Here is a 20,818-nt window from a genome sequence, read left to right as displayed (position 1 = left end):
AGATCCACCACTACAATGGAAGATTTTAATACCACTCTTTTGATAATTGAAAATCCTAGTCAAAATCCCAGCAGGCCTTTTTGAAATTGGTAAGATTATTTTAAAATGTGTACAAAAATGCAAAGGACCTAAAATAGCCAAAACAACTTTGAAAAAGAAGAACAAAGTTGGAAAACACACTATCTGATTTAAACTTATTAAAAAGTTACAGTAATTGAGACATTGTAATTTCAGCATCAAGTTAGACAAATAAATCAATGACACAGAATAGAGATTTCAGAAATATGCCCATGCATATAAGGCCAATTGATTTTTGACATAGATACAAGGCAAATTCAGAGGTGGAAGAAGAGTTTTTCAACAAATAATACTAAAACACTAGGATATCTGGATGAAATATTTCCTTTCTTCTACCATACACAAATATTAACTGAAAGAACTTAGTTAAACAAAAATTTCGAGAAGAAAATCTTTGCGTTCTTTGGGTAGGCAAACATTTCTTAGACATAATATCAAAACCTTGATTTACAAAAAACAAACTGATCAAGTAGACCTCATTAGAATTAAAGTGTTTCAAAAGACATTCTTTAGGGAATGAACGGACAAAGTCACAGACTGAGAGAAAATATCTGCAAAGCAACATATCTAATACAGGAGTTGCATCTAAAATATATAAATAATACATAATATATAAATAATATATGAAAATTCTCAAAAAATGTAGGCAAAATTCTGAACATACACTTCAGAGAAGAAAACATACAAATGACAAATAAGCACATTAAATAATTACAAATAAGTACATCACTATTAATTAGTGAAAGGCAAGTTAAAGCCACAGTGATATATGTACCTTTAGGAATGACTTAAAAGGTCTTAACATTGCGAGTGGTTATAAGACAACTGGAATTCTCACGCACTACTGGTGAGAATGTAAAATTAAGCAATCTTGGAAAATGGTTTGGCAGAATCTTGAAAAGTTAAACATACACCTACTAGATGATCCAGCCATTCTACTCCTAAGTATTTACCCAGCAGATATTAAAGCATATATTCACACACCTATGATCACAGCAGCTTTTTCTGTAATAGCCCCAAACTGGAAACATTCCAGGCCCATCAGTAGATGAATGAATGAACAAATTGCTACATATCCAAGCAATGGAATGTAACTTAGCAATAATAACAAATGAACTATTGATAAACACAATACATTTCCCATGGACAAATACTAAATAGCTATGCTGAGTGAAAGAAAGTACCTAATCTTTTCAATGAATGATGTGTGAAAAATACTCACATGTGAAAAAGTAAAACTGTTACCTGACATCACACACAAAAATTAAGTAAACATGCATCAAAGATGTAAATTTAAGAATGAAAACTATAAAGTCAAGAAAATGCGAGGGAAATTTTCACACCACTCAACTACTTTCTTGGATATAACACCAAAGCACAGCCAACAAAGAAAAGAAAACTAAACAGGACTTCATTAAAAAATAGAAACTTCTGTGCATTGAAAGACTATCAACAGAATGAAAAACAACCCATAAATGGGAGAAAACTATTGGCAAATCATATTTCTGACAAAGGATTAATAGCCCAAATACATAAAAACTTCTACAACAAAAACCAAACAACCTGATTTAAAATTAAGCAAAGGACTTGAATAGATATTTATCTAAAGAAAATATACAAATGGACAATTAGCACATGAAAAGATGCTTAACTTCTCTAATCATTAAGAAAATGCAAATCAATGAAATACTACTTCACACCCATTAGGATGACTGCTATAAAAACAAACAGAAATAGAAAATAACACATCTTGGTGAGGATGTGAAGAAACTGGAGCCCTTGTGGATTATTGATAGTAATGCAAAATGTTGCAGCAACCTTGGAAAACTGTATAAAGCTTCCTCAAAAAATTCAACATATTAATAGAATTATTATATGATTCAGCAATTCCACTTCTGGGTATATAACCAAAAGAATGGAAAACAGAGATATGAACAGCTACTGGTATACACTTACAGTCCATAGTAATATTATTCACAAAACCAAAAGTTGGAATCAACCCAAGTGCCCATCAACAGATGAACAAATAACCAGAATATGATATATCCATGCAATGGAATATTATTTAGTCTCAAAAAGGAAGGAAACTGGAAACGTGCTACAACCTGGATGAACCTAGAAGACATTATAATATATGAAATTAGCCTGTCACAAAAGGACGCATACTGCATGATTCCACAATGGTAAAATGGTACAGACATTTTGGAAAATAGTTTGGCTGTTCCTCAAATGACAAAACAGAATTATGTTTTGACCCAGCAATTCCCCTCTGAGGTATAGACTCAAGAGAAATGAAAACATATGTCCACACAAACACTCGTACATAAAGGTTTATACCAGTATTACTCATAATAGCCAAACTGTAGAAACAACAAAAATGCCCATCAGTGAACCAACAGATAAGTAAAATGTGGTGCCTTCATATGATACAATACTACTCCACCATAAAAAGTAATCAAGTGTTCATACAAGCTACAAGGAATGAATCTTGGAAACACCATACTAAATGATAGAAGCCAGTCACGAAAGGCTGCATACTTCATGATTTTATCCATATAAAATGTCTAGAATATGGAAATCTATAGAAAGTAGATTAATGATTTCTTACCGCAACCAAAGTGGGGAGGGGGTGGCATTAGATAGTGATAGCTAAAGGGTACAGGATTTCTTGGTGAGGTGACGAAAACATTCTAAAACTGACTGCGGCGTTGATTACATACAACTGTGAATATCCTAAAAACCACTGAAACATACACTTTAAATGGGTGAATAATATGGTATGTGAATTACATCTCAATAAAGCCATTTTTCAAAAAACTAATTAAGTAGACTTGTATGTTAACACACTTATGGTAAAATTTGGTTCTGTCCCTATATTTTAAATATGAGGATGATCAGAGTTACAGTTTCGTCAGTCAGGATGTACTCATTTATGCTGTATTAACAAACAAACCCAGAGAAGGCAATGGCAACCCACTCCAGTACTCTTGCCTGGAAAATCCCATGGACAGAGGAGCCTGGTGGGCTGTAGTCCATGGGGTTGCGAAGAGTCGGACATGACTGAGCGACTTCACTTTCACTTTTCACTTTCATGCATTGGAGAAGGAAATGGCAACCCACTCCGGTGTTCTTGCCTGGAGAATCCCAGGGATGGCGGAGCCTGGCGGGCTGCCATCTATGGGGTTGCACAGAGTCGGACACGACTGAAGCGACTTAGCAGCAGCAGCAACAAACAAACCTCAAATCTCAGCAACTTAAGATAGTAAAGATCAGTTTTTCACTTACATGTCCACTGCCAGTTGATTGGGAGCTCAGCTCTTGCATCTTCATTTCAGGATTCAGACTGCTGAAGCTGCCACAAAATGGAACATTTCCTGGAAGAAGGAAAAGGGAACTCTATAGGGTCTCACTCTGGTAACCAAATGTTTTTCCTGAATTCTTTCACTCCCAACTCATTGGGCTTCCCTGGTGGCTCAGACAGTAAAGAATCTGCCTGCAATGCAGAAGACCTGATCCCTGGATTGGGACGATCCCCTGGAGAAGGAAATGACAATCCATTCCAATATTCTTGCTTGGAGAATCCCCATGGACAGAGGAGCCTGGTGGGCTACAGTCCATGGGGTTGCAACGAGACAGATACGACAGCAACTAACACTTTCTCCCAACTCATTGGCTGAAAATTTTCCAATCACAGAGGTCCATGATATTCAGCTGGACTCTTATCCCAAGGCAGGGAGTGGAGACTATTTGATAAACAGCTCGAATATAGCTAATAGCTATTTAATATAGCTAAATAGCCCACGTAGCTAATAGTCATTCAGGGTTTACTATGTATTGTGAGCTGTTCTAAACCCTTGCATCTATGATCTCATTTAATACTCAGCAAAACAACAACAACAACAACGAAATATAAAACCTTCTGAGGCTGGTGTTAGTATTATTGTCAACAGCAATATTTTATACAGGAGAGAATGAAGGCACAGGGGACATTCCTAAGCTTAGTAAAGTTAACTAGTGGTTGGGATCTGAATCCAGACAAGGTGCCAGAGCCAATGTTCTCCATTTCTTCACACTACTGACGCCTGGCATTCACATATTCCCCTACCTCTTATTCAGACAGAAATCTATCACAGAATCCAAAAGAATGTAAGAAATCTCACTTGCACACATTATTAGATAATGACAGGTTGGTGTTCAGGTCTCCTAGCTCCCATCTGGTGTCTTTCTGGCATCAGTGCTTTCCCCACTGTCCTTGGCAGAGCCCTGATTCTCACGCTCATCTCAGGCCTGCTGAGGCATCTGGAAGCTTCAGACAGAGCACCTCTGCTTCATCCTTTGTGCTCTCACTTATTCCACTTATTTCTTGGCTGATGTCTCCATCCCCAGGAACAAATTTAAGCAAATGGAAAAACCGGGCTACTTTTCTATTTCTGTGGTCCAAAATGCTTACTTTTCTGTCAGAATAAGGGCACAAGTTTTGATAGACACAGCTATGTATGTGAGGTATTGACTAAAGCAGATTCTAGCTTAGGCAAAATAAAAATACATAATTCATAGAAAGGCATCATTAAGCTGAGGAGTTAGTAAGGAATGATACTAACAAGAACCTAGTTTAAGAACACCAGGGCTTACAGGTTAAGAAATAGTGGCTTTGATCTTTCAACACAGCCTATCATTCAGACTCAGGATTCATAGTATTAATTCTCACTGACCACTTATAGGGCCTAGCACTCGTCAACCTCATGGAAGATGTTTAGTGATGCCTGGTGAATTACTTGAGGGAATGAGTAAAAACCCGGCATAACTGAAACGTTCTAGGGCCACCGGGAATAGGAATACACTGGGTGCACAGGACACCAGTAAAGCCTATTACTAAAGATACTACACAGTCCTGTTCCTTTTTTGTTTCTGAAAATATAGATGCTGTTAATTTTTGCAAATAGAACATTTGAACAGGTTAAGATCAAACAACAAGTCTAGACTGCATCACTGGCATCAACTGATGGAGTGAGGGACCAGTGGGAGGGAAAAATGGGGAGTCTTCCCCAAATGACAGGCAAGAAAAAAGCATCTTGTTCAAGTTGGTGTTCTCAGTCTTCTGTTAGCAATAGGAACCAGCCCAATGTGATAATAACCTCTCTCTGGGGTGGCTTCTTAAAAGGAAACAAGCTACCCGCTTCTGTGACCATTTGGAAGAGGAATCCTGGCAGGTATCAGGGGTCTTGGCAAACAACCCCCCCCCCCCCCCCCCAGCACTAGGACATCTTTGAAGAGTGCCTTCCGTTATTGTGAGCATGCATACACAATTAGGGAGAAAACCACCCAACTCTGACTTCCAACCCATTTGAACTTTCCCCTACTTCTCCTTTTTGATAAAAGGCGACCTAATCCCTTTAGAGATTGTTCAGAGGCAGTGAGGAGCCACAGAGAAAGCACATTTTCATCAGGCTGTTATTATGGGAACACTGCCAACAGGAAAAATAATGGGCAAAGAAAGAAAATTCTGATTATCCAACCAAAAGGCTTGAAGCATCTGTGGCTTAAGGCCAAGAGACGGAAGGGAAATTAAATGACAAAATAAATCAAAGATGTCTTCACCCACCAACGTGTTTGAAAGGGCAGAATGCTGCCTGCCTGCGCCGCCCAAGGTTTTCTCCATGTAACATATTTAGAGTTGATTTTTAGCTCATTATTGCAATTTTCTTTCAAGAGCTTTAACAGTCACAATTCAATTTAACCTCTCTCTTTTTTTTTTTTTTTTTTTTGGCCGTAGTAAATCAAGTATTCTGGATGGGTCCCATCTATGGTTTTCAGTTATCTTGGAGACTTTTCCCTTGACAAAGATGAAAAAGAAAGACTTGAAAAGATTTTAGAATCCAGGGGATGCCACCTTTCATATAGGAAAGGAGGATGAGTTCAAAGATGGGCAAGTACAGGGCTGTCCATGAGAATGACTAAAAACCTAGTCACCAGTGCTGAGTGCATGCGGAAATCAGAATAATTTGTATTACTACTACAAATATTTCTCAAACAGTACTCAGTCCCAGCCACTCTGCAATGAGTTTTATATTCACAGTCTTACTTAATTTGGATGAGAAACATGGTGGTCTGCTTTCCAAAGGATTTCATTCCATTAAAAGGCTTTTAAACAGGAAGCAATTTGGAAATTATGCTATGGTTTACAGATGTTAGTTATTAATGTGATGTGCACATCATGGGATCATATTTTAATTTATCAATCGATATGTTTTTCATTTCTAATAACGGTTTCTCATCCTCTGGGCATTCTCCACGGATGCAAGATTAGAGAGCTCTCATGGCCTGAAAGAACTGTTAATATAACACAAAGGCAGAGAAATGAATTTTTGAGTATCAAAAGCCCTGAAAAGTTGACCCTGTTCCAGATCTGGAACAATAATGATGGTAAGAGTCACCTTTTCTATGTCCAACCAGAAGCTGGACAGATTTCTTAAGTGACCCTGAGAAGTGACCTGGGTATTAACCCCTTGGTAGGGACAGAGGAGCCTGGCAGGCTGCAGTCCATGGGTTTGCTAAGAGTCGGACATGACTGAGTGCCTTCACTTTTACTTTTCACCTTCCTGCATTGGAGAAGGAAATGGCAACCCACTCCAGTGTTCTTGCCTGGAGAATCCCAGGGACAGGGGAGCCTGGTGGGCTGCCGTCTATGGGGTCGCACAGAGTCGGACACGACTGAAGTGACTTAGCAGCAGCAGGGACAGAGGAGCCTGGCAGGCTACAGTCCATGGGGTCGCAAGAGTTGGACACGACCTAGCGACTAAACCACCACCACCACCAGGGTGCAGTAGAAACCTCAGGTCAATTTGGAGGAGTTGAATAATTTAGAAGACTGTCCTTCCTTCCCCTGATTCTCCCTGGGGAAGTGACATGCTGCTCACCACACCCTTGCCCTCAGAATTACTGGGGAGTTTTAAGAGGTAGCTTCAGAGGGTCTCCATGAAGTTGAGACTGGGATCTCATTAGAGAGATTTTCTCTGGGTTTCATTTGGCTCCAGGAGAAACCAAATGTTTCTCTCATCTCTGGGTGGTCAGGAAAATGGCTGAAAGGCCACCAACCTGAAAAGCACCAGGGTTAGGCTGGATAAGGAAGGGCAGAGGTGAACTGACCTCTCCAAGATTCTGCAGTCAGGCGGACTGTTTATTACATATCAGAGTGGACGGGGGACAACACTTGACTTCATTCCTTGGCATGTCACACTTCTCCCCTCCCAACGTTAGAGGCACAACTCAGAGGGATCAACTGATCGAAATGACCCTCAACAGACTGAAATGAATTCTCTGCCTCTTGGAAGAGTGAGTGCTTGAAAGAACAATGAAGCTGATGGGTACAAAAGTAACAAAAGCTGTGTTTCTGCACACTGGCACCCACACCATCTCAGTGCACAGGGATGATATGTAAGAAAGGAATTAGATAGCACATCCATTAACCCCTGGGGAGATCTCAGCAAATCCTGTTAGCTTTCTGAATTTCAGTACCCTCATCTAGTGAACAAGAGAATTGGTTTAAAAAATATATATCCTATGGAAATGCCTCTTGGGTTTCTAGAGGGGAAGGTAAGGGGAAGTCATTTCACGGGACCTAGTTCAAGACTTCCCTGCACCAAATTTCAGCTGGGGCAACTCGATTTCAGTCTGATTTTTCTTTTTTTTAAATGTATTGGAACCAATGTACTGAGTGCAGAGTTTATGATTCTCCTCCTGCAATGGTATATTTTCATCATCGTATCACTCCTGACTTTTTCTCATTTGACTTTTTCCCTTTCTTCCCAGTCTCCACTCCTGTTTTTGACAGTAATGCTGGCAACCTCACATATTTCCAAAAGCTCCCTTTTTACTTTGTTTACATTGAGAATACATGTAAGATTTACTTTTGGGGGAAAAAAAAAGGATTAACTCAGTTCTATATAGAGCAGTTTAAAAACCACTTGATTTCTTATTGACTTCTAAGGTCCTTTCTACTTTCTATATTCTAGGAAGATTTTTGAGGGGTGAATTGTAACTTTCCTCTCAAAAGACACATTGAAGACCTAAACCCTCTGAAGCTCAGACAGAAGAGAAACAGGAAACAGTAATTTACAAACATAATAATTCAGCTTCTCTGTACTTGGATGAATAGGAAGTGTTCCAATATGCCCCTCACTCCCTTCTTCCATTTGTTACATGTAGTTTGTCGTTCTCCCCTCTCTTTGTAATGTCTTTTTACACCCTGCACTATAAGATGGATTGCCAAAGAACAGAAGAAGTCGTTTCAGGGTTGTTGTTTTAAAACTTCTCTTCCAGTGCAAGAAAACCCCACTAGGGAAGTGCATCTATAAATTGTGCAGACTCTCACCCACAGCAGCAAGAGGTTGCCTCATTCCCAAGGCATGTTTTGCAGTCTGCCCCTAGAACAAGATTCCAGGAGCTGATCAGCTCCTGCTGTCTTAGCACCTGTTTCTTGATGGTTTCTGCTTTGGTGACATCACATGTTTGATTGCTGCCCTGTAGAGATACGATGAGTATAATTCTGTGCTGGAAAGTTTCAGTTAGAAAGCTTTGGTCCTGTGTGGGAGAAATGGCACCGAAACAGAAGCATCAGGGTGCTGGGATGTTACCATGGCCTGTTCTCTTGCATTGATCATTTATGTGGCAGGGCAGATGGAGGACCTGTTTTCAGAAGATGTGTTACTCCATGCTGGGTTTGCTCAATGAAATCTTGTCTTGTCCCAGCACACGAGTTAAGATATTTTATTTAGATGATTCATTTATGCATGTATACATCCATACACACAGTCAGAAATATTTATTGAATACCTATGATGTGTGGGGCTCTATATTCCAGAGATATAGCAGTAAAAAAGATAGGAAAACCCTTGTCCTCATGGATTACTTATTGATGGATGAAAGTGTTAGTTGCTCAGTCATGTCCAACTCTTTGCAACTCCATGGGCTATAGCCCACCAGGCTTCTCTGTCCATGGAATTCTCCAGGCAAGAATACTGGAGTGGGTTGCCATTTCCTTCTCCAGGGGATCTTTCCCACCCAGGAATTGAACCCATGTCTCCTGCATTACATGCAGATTTTTTTTTTACTGTCTGAGCCACCTGTGGATGGATGGAGTGGGACAATACACAAGCTAAATAAAAATAGATAGGAATTTAGAAGATTATAACTACAAGAAAAAAATGATGCAAGTAAAAGGAATGACTAATGTCCCAAGGAAGTGAGGAGGGAAGTTGGAATTTTTAAACAAGGTAGTGTGCAAAGACTTCACTGAGGAGGTAACATTTTAGGGCAATTAACTTTGCTGCTTTCTGTAGGGAAATAGTAATGAACTTGGAATCGGAAAACCTGCATTCGACCCTTGTTATGAACTGAATTATGCAACCTTCCCTCTTCATATGCTGAGGTCTTAACTTTTAGGACCTCAGAATATGACTGCATGTGGAGATAAGGCCTTTAAAGAGGAAATTAAGTTAAAATGAGGTCACTAGGGTGGATGCTAATCCAATATAACTGATGCTGGAGGAAGAAGATGAGACTCCTGGGATGTGCCTATATGGAGGGAGGAGAGACCTTGGGATCTCACAGTGAAAAGGTGGCATTTGGAAGCCTGAAGGGAAACCAAACCAGTTGGCACTTTAATTTTGAACTTTCAGCCTCCAGAACCATGAGAAATAAATTTCTGTTGTTTAAGCCACCCAGTCTGTGGCATTTTGTTATAGCAGTTCAGGCTGACTAATTCAACTCTGAATTCTGATCCTTGAGACCTGCCCTCTTGACCTTCATATTTGACCTGAATACTTGGGCCCTCAAACTCAACATGTCCCTAAATGAGCTCATGATCTCCACCCTTGTCAAGCTGGCTCCACCCACAGACCTTCCCACTTCTCTTGATTTTAGCTCTAACCTTCTAGTTTCTCAGATCAAAAATAGTCACCCATGGGGTCACTGTTTTTGTCAAACTCTAAATCCAATATGTCAGCAAATTCTGCTGGCCCTACCTTCAAAGAATACTGAGGTCTAGTTACTCATCACCTGTGCTGCTACCACTCTGCTGCTGCTGCTGCTGCTGCTAAGTCACTTCAGTCGTGTCCAACTCTGTGCGACCCCATAGACGGTGGCTCCCCCGTCCTTGGGATTCTCCAGGCAAGAACACTGGAGTGGGTTTGCCATTTCCTTCTCCAATGCATGAAAATGAAAAGTGAAAGTGAAGTCGCTCAGTCGTGTCTGACTCTTCGCAACCCCATGGACTGCAGCCTACCAGGCTCCTCCGTCCATGGGATCCTCTAGGCAAGAGTACCACCACCTAAATTTCTGCAGTAGACGCGGAACGGGTCTCCCAGTTCCCACCCTTGCCTTCTCAGGATGTGTTTTCCCAGCAGACAGAACTTTTTAGCTCACCTACACCCTCCCCACGCTGACAGCCTCCAAGGAGGACACACTGGATATCTTCCCTTTAATCCATGGCAACACTTTCCATTCCTCTGACTGCCTTTGCATCTCTCTCAAATGTAAGTGATGGGGGCCAATCCCTTTGCTACAGCAAACTCTGAATAAAGAAAGAGCCTCTGCTTATTCCCATTTGGGTGGCCTTCATTTATGTCCACAAAAGGCATGTTTAAAATATTTGATAATGTTGCAGACTGGTTTTATGGACCACACTGAATATTTTTTAATTTTATCTTTGCTCCATAAAGTGCTTATTTTGAGGATTGCTTATAGATCAGAATAAGAATAGCATTAAGTATAGATAACTAAGCAATTATTGGACTAGATGGAATTACATGAGCCTCTCTTGTTAAGCTCCCTGTTAGGGGATCATACTTAAACCACCCCAGCATTTTCTAAAAATCTGAGTTGCAACTAAGCACTTTAACCGTTTCAATGTTTCACTCTGATGACCTTCTTCCCTTTTTTCTACATGCATAATAATTTTCATTTTGTTGCAGTTCAAGTTTACGTATATTTGTTTTCTCCCCAGTAGAGATGGACATCAGAATCTTCTATGTTTTCAGTCCTTCAAACACTTGAAACCCTGTTAAATTGAACTTTATGTTATTTTCTCAATATTGGAACACACTTGCCTTCATTTTTTCCATATAATTATTCTTTTCTAATATAACATTCCCAATAAACCTGTTTAGGGATCATAGCTGCGTGTGATTTTATCTACTTATTTATGTAAAGAATTCTTTGATTAAACAAGTATTAAGTATAATCACAGGACTTCCCAGAGCCTAACATACAGAGTAAATTTTTAAGAAGTAGAGATATTTACATGATACTGAAGGATTTTTTTTCCTTATAGAGCATCTTCATGTTTGGGTTTCATGTGTCCTAATGCTCACATACTGTCATGACGCTGATAAACTTTTCCAGGTTCCTCCCGCTCAGTAAGATTTATATCCCGGATGGTATTTGGTTTGTTTGTTAAAATACTGGGACTGAGAAGGTAAAGGCAGAAAACAGATCATTCTATTGTAAAAACAGTATTCTAAATGTAAATCATGTATTGATCTTAGCATTTTTGTGGTCTTATATACACATCAATTACTTTCATTATGCAAACCTTTAAAAAACACATGACATCTTGGTTGGGTATGTTGTGAAAAACTATCAGGGCTTAAAATAACAGCTGACATAACTTCTGTACTTCATTTTCTTGCTAAATAAGACCTTCATTCCCTGCTAAATGTGTTATTTTAACACATTTTAATTAGTGCCAAGCCCAAGATGCCATTGTGCACTGAGATATTTAATATTATGGAAAAGTGAAAAGTTTTAGTCGCTCAGTTGTGTTTCGACTCTTTTTAACAGCATGGACTATAGGTAGCCTGTCAGACTCCTCTGTCCATGGAATTCTCCAGGCAAGAATATTTGAGTGGGTTGCCATTTCTTTTTCTAGGGTATCTTCCCTACCCAGAAATGGAACCTGAGTTTTCTGCATTGGCAGGTGGATTCTTTACAACTGAGTGACCTATACTTCAATTAAAAGAAAAAAAAAAGTTAAAAAAATAAAGCAGGTCAAAGGAGGAAGTTAAGTTCAAAGTCAAAGAGTGAAAAGATCACTCTAACCTTGGAGATGGTAGAAGCAGCAGTGAGTAGTTGGTGAGTAATGATCTTATCTACTGCAGATAGACTGATTTGCATTAGAAACTGATCCCTTTCTGCCAAGAAATATCCTTTTAACATGCCAATGCTATTGGAAGAAAAACAAACAAACAAACAAACATAAAGGCTCTCCTTTAACAAGGGCTTCTCAGGCAGGGATTCCTGGGTAGCTCAGCTGGTAAAGAATCCACCTGCAATGCAGGAGACCCCAGTTCAATTCCTGGGTTGGGAAGATCTGCTGGAGAAGGGACTGGCTACCCATTCCAGTATTCTTGGGCTTCCCTGGTGGCTCAGTTGGTAAAGAATTGGCCTGCAATGTGGGAGCCCTGGGTTCAATCCCTGGGTTGGGAAGATCTCCTGGAGAAGGGAATGGCTACCCACTCCAGTATTCTGGCCTGGAGAAGTCCATGGACTGTACAGTCCATGGGGTCGCAAAGAGTCAGACACAACTGAGTGACTTTCATTTCACTTCTTCTCAGGTAGGCTCAGTGGGTAAAGAACCAGCCTCCAACGATTCCTGTGGAGGAGGGCATGGCAACCCACTCCAGTATTCTTGCCTGGAGAATCCCAGAGATAGAGGAGCCTGGAGGGCTATAGTCCATAGGGTCGCACAGAGTCAGATACAACTGAAGCGACTGAGCATGCATGCACTCCTTTAACAAACTGCTTTAACTTTGTTCAATTGCCTAATATGCAGTGTCCATCGATAGCTAAGAAGACGAATCTCCGGAGTGAAACAAAGATGGATCCATATTACCAAGGGGCTTTGGGGTTCAGGAGAAAAGGAAACCTACGTTCACGTCACAGTATGGAGGACACATGTAAATTTAGGTAAGTGGGATGCTCAGGGCCTAAGGAAAAAGGTAATACCCCTCCTAGATAATAAGTGAGAGGGTAATAAAAGGAGTTTACAGGTCCCTTAGTTTACAGCTTACATCAGTTTAGAGTTTACACAGAATGTCTCAAATACCATTTTTATTGCCCTGAGCTCTGCAATAGTTACTCTGTCAATCTGGAGTTAATTGTTATAAAAGAGTTAGCATAAAGTCTTTTCCATGAGAGTTGAATACATAGATTTTTGCTTTTGATTCTGCGAGAGCACTTTCCTTTCAGCCACTTCTGGTTTTTAATTTATCAATATGACATGAGGTCATCAGAGTTGCCAGGCTGGCTCAGGTCACGAAACACATATACCTTGCAAGGTTCTGAGGCCTGTGGAAGCTTCCAAGGCGTGGTAATTATTGTATTAGTTGGGCTTCAAAGGAATGGGAGAAGTATAGCGACCTTGTCCAACTATGAAGTTCAAACCTGTCTCCAAGTATTAAAACATCAACATGTGTGAATTGAGAGTGCTGAATATGAGTGAGAAGCAGGGAGAGTGGTTTCTGTATAAATCTTATTTGGCTATTTAGAAGGATATAATTGGAATATAAAATAGCCACATTTGGACAGAGCACAATTCCACTCCCAAATGTATAAGCCTCCTCTAACTACACTGTCATGCAAATTAGGTCGAAATATGCTTAAAAACCTACAGCTCTTGGAATAAAGGGTATTTTCCCCGAGCCCATTTAAGCAAAATGAATGACATATTCTCCCACAAAGAGAGATGATTGACATTACATATGCCATGAAAATTTTCTTTTTAAAATCATGACATTTATAACATAAAGAGAGAGCAATTATATTATAGTCTTCAAACTAAAAAATTAAAAAAAAAAAATTCCTACTGGGAAAACAGGAATAATATGTCCTACAAAGAATGCAATTAGACAGAGCTAGATTAGAGAATCCACAGAGGGTAAGACACAGGGCTGATTATCTTGAATTTAATTTGCTGTGTTTGATATTTCCCCCTGCATTTTAGTGATTCCATAGAGATCCGCCTGCAACAACTTCATTTTTCAATTGGTCTACTTAATGTGATAGTATTTTTTTTTTTTCATCAAGCATAGTAAAATATAACTGCCCAGACCTGTATCAGTCTTTCAGCTGTCCTGTCATTTCCAGTGGGAAAGTAACAGTAATGTACTTGACATCTAAATCTCCCTTGAGCTAGCTTCAGTCAAAATTTCTTTTAAATGGGGGCACTTGAAGTTAAGTTTTATAAATACTGAGATATGTTGATGTTGAGAATGGACCCAAACTTGGTAGATGGAAGAAAACATCTCTGGGTGCCTTCTCTGTCTCTTGAAATGCCAGAGTTCAAAAATAAATAAATAACTGCCAAGAAGCTATAAATAATCAAGGGATTTTTATTTTCCCCCACAAAATAGCCAGGAATTTTTATAAGGCACAGGAGATATAAATTTGTACCTTTTTAATTGCTTATATATCTTATAAACCCCACTGTTTCCTCATCTAGATATACTGAGTCTGTCTGCCCCATGCCCAAAGACATGCAGATTTTAGCTTCCTTAATATTTTCCTCAAGAAATTTCATCATATTCAATATATCATGAATATTTTATTGCCTTTACTACAAATTTAGCAGAAATATGGAGGCATTATTTCCATATCCAGACCTCACTCTTGCAGGCAACTTCCTACATTCTCAAGAGTTTGAGTATCTCCAAAGTTCAAATGGTTTTCCCCTTTCCTCTTTTTCTACAATATTCACACTTGCTTCTCTTTATTTAAACTGAGCTGTGGACTCTACAAATTGCAGTGTTTAGTAAAACAGAAATGCACCATATTGAGCTTTGCAACTGATCCTTATTACTTGAGGAAATCCCTCTAGGTTTTGCCACCCTACCACATCCAATTCCACAAGTTTTTCCCTCTAATCACACATAGTTATGTGCCAAGAAGTGAATTGGCAGTACAAAATCACCTTTTATGAAGTTCTTTTTCCTTTGAATTTTTGGCTTGGAAAAGAGATTATAACAGTGATATTATTGGGAGGGGGGGCAGTAGCTTGGAGTTTCATGAATAGAATTCTAACTTTAGGTGCTAGTAGGCAGTATTTTTTTTTTTCCCCTTTGGATATCAAATAATGCAGAACTTTAAGGAAGTAGCAGTTAAAACAGACAAGAAAATCTGGTTCTAATCATCCTACTGGAAACTTTTTCTTTCAATATTGTATCCTGTGTGTAAAGTAACCTAAAACCTCTACTAGAAATTCACAAGGCTAATGCAATACCATTGATTATTGAATCTGAAGGAAATAAACTAAGTTTTTTTTTTTTTTTTTTTTTTAACTATAGTCACTTCTTCTAGTCCCAAAGTAAATTAGAAGGGTAATCTAGAAAATAATTCAACTCTGCTGCTACTGCTGCTAAGTCACTTTAGTTGTGTCTGACTTTGTGGGACCCCATAGACAGCAGCCCACCAGGCTCCTTTGTCCCTGGGATTCTCCAGGCAAGAATACTGGAGTGGGTTGGCATTTCCTTCTCCAATTCAACTCTGTTATAGCTAAATACTACATATTAGGCAATCTTAAGCATATAGTGAATTTGTTTTTTCCAATGATGCTATTTAAAAAAAAAATCCTGAACTATTCGTTGACTTATGATTTTTAAATTACTACCTGATGCATATTTAAATTGCTTCTATATGTTAATTTTAAACTATTGGTTTCATACGCTCACATTTTATGAACATGATTTTTTGAAGTTCTTCCTAACGGTCTTTAACACTAATGTCTTTGTCACCACCAGAGCTACGGTTTGCATCATCCAAGACATTTTTCTGACAGCTCCATTTCTCTCTAATTTCTTCAAGACTTTTTAAATCCATGTAAGAGGATGTCAATAGAGAATTTTATCCCAAGCCACAAGTATTCATTCACATAACCTGAGAAGAGCTGGTTTCTTGTTCATTCTGTAGGTGTAAAGTCATGCTCTCCAATTACTGGGTGGCCTTTAAAGTAACCTGAAAAAGCTTGTTTACAACAGGCATCCAATGCTTGCAATTCTAAGGTCACATATACCAGGATAATTACCAAACCTTTGTTAAATGTCCACATCTTGCCTCACTTGTTAACAATTCTACTTTCTGGCCCCTGTGACCTTTTCCAACTAGCGTTGATTGCGGTCATCTCTAGCTAATGTAGACCTTCAAACAGTTCTTCATTTGATTAAAAAAAGGTAACTGAGAGATGTTGTAAATTGAATAGCACCCCCTACTCCAAAGATGTCCATGTCTTTGTCCTCAGAATTTGAAAATATGTTAGTTTGAATACGTTAGCTTATACGGCAAATGAGAATTAAATTTGCAGAAGAATTAAAATTGCTAATCAGCTGATCTTAAAAAAAGAGATAATCCTAGATGATACAAACAGGCCCAAAATAATCACGAGGGTCTTTTCAAGCAAAGGAGTGAGGTTGAAAACTAGTCAAAGAGAAGAAATGACACAAGAAGAGGCTGGGAGATTTGAAACATGAGAAGTGCTCTCCACTGGCCCTGCTGTCTTTGACAATGGAGGAAGGCTCATGAGGGAAACTTTTAGAAGCTGGGAACAGTCCTCAGCTGACAGCCAGTAAGGTAACAGGGGCCCCTGTCTCATAACCATAGGGAACTGACACTTAACAACAGCCTGAATGAGCCAAGGAATTGATTTTCCCCAGAAAGAAACCTCTAGATAGGAAAATAGTCATCCTGACACTGTGATTTTAGCCCTGAGAGACCATATTGGACTTCCAACCATGGAACTGTGAGATGATAAATTTGCTTTGCTAGGACTCTGAATTTGTGACAGGAAACAAATATTTGAACATACCTGTATTAGGGAACCGTTGACCGAAACTGCCTGACTTGACCAGCCACAATAATAACTGCTAGCCTGGGTTATCTCACTATAGGAGGCCTGAATAATTAACATGGCGCTGCTGCTGAAAACTAACAGGGAGAATTTGGGAGGCGCCAGAAGGAGGGGGGAGATGCCAGCCCATAATGCTGTCCTGCCACCTTCCCAGAATCCTTCACGCTGGTATCCCTCTTGGCTAAGAGGTGCTCTGTGTAACCAGGAAGGACGCTATGGCTGTGTGTGTGCTCAATCGCTAAGTCGTCTCTGACTTTTTGTGACCCCGTGGACTGAGGCCTGCCAGGTTCCTCTATCCGTGGAGTGGGTTGCTATTTCCTTCTCCAGGGGATCTTGGGATTAAACCTGCTCTGCTTCATTGGCAGGTGTGTTCTTTACCACTGAGCTGAATCAGACCAAATATGAGCCAAGAAAGATGACTGGCCAGAGACAAGCCAGAAACTAATCCCATTACTGAACTGCCATGTAGCAAAACTTCTGCTGTGTTCCCTTAACCTGCTGCTCTCCACTCAGCACCCCTTCCCTATGCCCAAGAAAGTCTTTTGCTTTGAGACTTTCCTAATGGTCAAGTGGTAAGAATCTGACTGGCAACGCTGGGGACATGGGTTCCACTTGTGGTCCGGGAAGACCCCACATGCAGCAGAGCAATTACACTCGTGAGCCACAACTACCGAGCCGGAGTGCCTGGGGTCCATGCTCCACAATAAGAAAGGCCACTGAAATGAGAAAGCCTTGCATTGCAAGGAAGAAGTTGCCACAACTAGAGAAAGCCTGTGCATGGCAGCAAAGACCCAGCACACCCAAAAATAAAGTAATACTTTTTTTTTTAAAGTCTTTTGCTTTGTCAGCCTATGTGTCTCTTTGGACAATTCACTTTCAAGTATTAGACAAGAGCTCACTCATGGGCCCTGGGAGGGATCCCCCTTCTGCAAAACCTTTAATCTGAGACACTTTATGACAACTTGAGTACCAGGTAACATTTGCTTTTAAGGAACAAAACAATTTAGGCAGAGAAATTGAACCTTATATTCAGCATATATTGTCTATCGTGGTGGTAAGTTATTCCATCATACAAGTATCACATCAGTAATATACACAGAACAAATGAGTAGAAAGCACTGCCCATTTCCTTCCTCTTAAAATGAGTAACACTCAGGTCCTCAAACCCCAAAACAGAGGAATTTTTTAAAGTCACAGGGTAGCTGTTCCTAGAGTTATCCAAAGACAATTATTTACAGCAAAAAAAGTTTCGAGAAAAAGGGGGATATACTCATTTTTCCAGCGTCTCGTTGTTCTACTACCCAAGGATTTGGGGCTGAGCTGTTGAATTTCAGTTTTTGTCAAAATGCTGCCTTTATCTAAGACTAGCATAATTTGGTATCACTTTAAAACATGAATGTGAACAAAATGCCAGGTATGAGGAGGAGAGACCCAGGGTTGTCCAGCCTGAGTGTGGGATGCTTTGTGGACAGCAGTGGTCGGGGAGGGACAGTGGGTTGGGTGTGGAGGTCTGGGCCATGGTGAATCCTGCCCATGATTCTGGGGGAGCAGAACTTTCTCTGAAGGGATCCCTTCAGGGGTTTATGAAGGGGAAGGACTTGATCAGATTTGTGTTTAGAAAGATCATGCCAAAGGACATAATAAGGTTAAAGTTACTGCTATAGTCTAGCCTCCGCTCTCCCCAGGAAATAACAAATCTGGTGGGAATTGAGATGGAGGCATAGTAACAACGACATTCGTTAAGTGTACGCATATCTTCAACCCTCAGAGTGATGCCTAATTTATCACTGAGGAAGCTGGGGCTCTGAGCAGTAAACTCGCTTCCCCCAGGCCATGAAGCCAACAGTCAGAGTGCTAGCACCAGCCCTTCTGAGACAAATCAATGCTCCTTCTGCATTCATGGGATCGCCCTCTGTGCTTTCATCAGCAGCTCATCTGTGAAAGAGTCGATGACTGTGTCTAACTCCACAGGTTACAAGAGATCAGAACTGCATAGGAGCTCTGAGTTCCATTTATTAAAACAAACAAGATATTTTAGAGTTCAGGGTAGGAAAAAACTAGTCTTCCTCCTCATCAAAAGTGCTCTGATCATGTTAATTGAAATTCATTAAAAAAAAAATGATTTAATTATACAAGTAACAGGAAAAAACAATCAAATCCATTTTATGTTTTGGAAATAGTGAAATGTTGGCTGCATGTTCAGTTGCTCAGTCGTGTCCAACTCTTTGTAGCCCCATGGACTGTAGTCTACCAGGCTCATCTGTCCATGGGATTTCCCAGCAAGAGTACTGGAGTGGGTTGGCATTTCCTACTCCAGGGGATCTTGCTGTTCTAAGGATAGAGCCTGTGTCCCTTACATCTTCTGCACTGGCAGGTGCATTATTTACCACTGAGCCACCTTGAGCTTCCTGTTTATTGGATGCTTAGGCTCTGCTAGGTTAAACACGGCTCTTAACATGGACACAGTATGATGACATTGTTATCCCATTTTACTGGAGGAAAACAGAGGCTCAGGTCAGTTAAGTAATGTGCTCAAGGTCAGGAAGTGAAGACAGGGTCAGAGTTTGAGTCTAAGAATTTCTGTCTTAAAGTTCCTAACCTCCATGTCACAATGCCTTAAGTCTGAGAAGGCAGTGGGTAAAGAGAACATGAAAGAAAGTCAATATAAAATTAACTTTTTGGTGATTACTTATAACAGCTCCTAAACTTCTAGCATAAACTCAGGATCACTGATTTCTTCAAATATACTCAAGGGAAGGCATGAATCTAGGAAACTGCATTTTTCTAGAGAAACTTTATGTAATTTTTATCAGATTCTGAAAGAAATTATGTGACCCTACATATAAAAGGCATCACATCAAAAGAAATGATTCACTGCTGAGCCTGGTTCCCCTGCCTTCCTCGGGGTCCCGGTGCTGGGAACCTGGGTTATCCTCAGGTAATAATAACTGCTTGTGGGCGAGCATCAAGAGGGCTGTAACCTTACCTCCAGGCAGGCCTCCGCCACAGCAATGCTCCTGTGTTGCATGAATTGGATCTTTCTTCCCTCAGAATCTTCTCACCCGTTCATTCTTCCCTGATCCGAGGGATTAACTGGTAAAACAGGGAATAGAATAACTTTGTTTTTCATTCAAACAAATCAAAGTTATGTTATAAAATATAGTCAATTATTTGTAGAAGTGTCATTACTATTTTAGCTGCTTCACTATAAAATACATGAAAGACTTAAGTCTGTTGGGTGACAGAGAATCAAAATAGATCAGGAAGCCAGAAGCGTTGTAGAAAGGAGATGGAAGACAGAAGAGGGAAAAAGAGCAAATTGATAAAGGAGTAACATGAGGCCACCTGTGATGGGTGCTGAGGGGACCAGAGGGTGACTTGAAGAGAAAGTACAAAATATGTGTCTCATCCTTCTCCAGACTCTTATCTGTGACCTAGGAAGTAAACAGTTTATTTTCTGTCATGGATTGCATCTGACAATATTACAGGAGAAGAATGAGTGCTTAAGATTCCAGGAATCAATGAATTCATTCTAGAGCTCAGCTTCATTGGTTCAAAGGCAGACAAAGTTTAAAAAACAGGGCAAGTTTGTCTCATCCATTGGAAATTCCTGATAAAGTCGATTTTAGACCTTGTTAAGGTACAATGTTTTTTTTTTTTTTTTTTTTTTTCTTTTCCCCTTGTTTTGATTACTTCAAAAGGCCACCAACTTTACAGACAGCCTTTAAACTTGATCTATTAACTTTCCCTGGGAGCATAACAGTCCAGTAAACAGTGCCTCAGACAGCCCGCTTTCCTCTGTGAGAACTGTGTGGATGGTCAAAAGGGACCCTCAGGGATGGGGCT

The 20,818-nt window shown here is 40.0% G+C and overlaps 1 long non-coding RNA gene across 1 annotated transcript in view; it reads right to left on the bottom strand.

The window, feature by feature from the left end:
- Positions 1-20,818, bottom strand: part of LOC123331005 — an 81,775-nt gene that overhangs the window by 44,907 nt on the left and 16,050 nt on the right. Inside the window, exons 2-3 of the long non-coding RNA XR_006640439.1 lie at positions 19,959-20,065; positions 3,364-3,452 (exon numbers count right to left, since the gene is read on the bottom strand). This is a non-coding gene — a long non-coding RNA (uncharacterized LOC123331005). The remainder of the gene's footprint in view (positions 1-3,363; positions 3,453-19,958; positions 20,066-20,818) is intronic.

The sequence above is a fragment of the Bubalus bubalis genome, chromosome 21 (assembly GCF_019923935.1).
Source record: "Bubalus bubalis isolate 160015118507 breed Murrah chromosome 21, NDDB_SH_1, whole genome shotgun sequence".
Lineage (NCBI taxonomy): Eukaryota > Metazoa > Chordata > Mammalia > Artiodactyla > Bovidae > Bubalus > Bubalus bubalis.
Note: the sequence above shows the minus strand (reverse complement) of the source record. Positions and strands in the feature narration are given on the sequence as shown.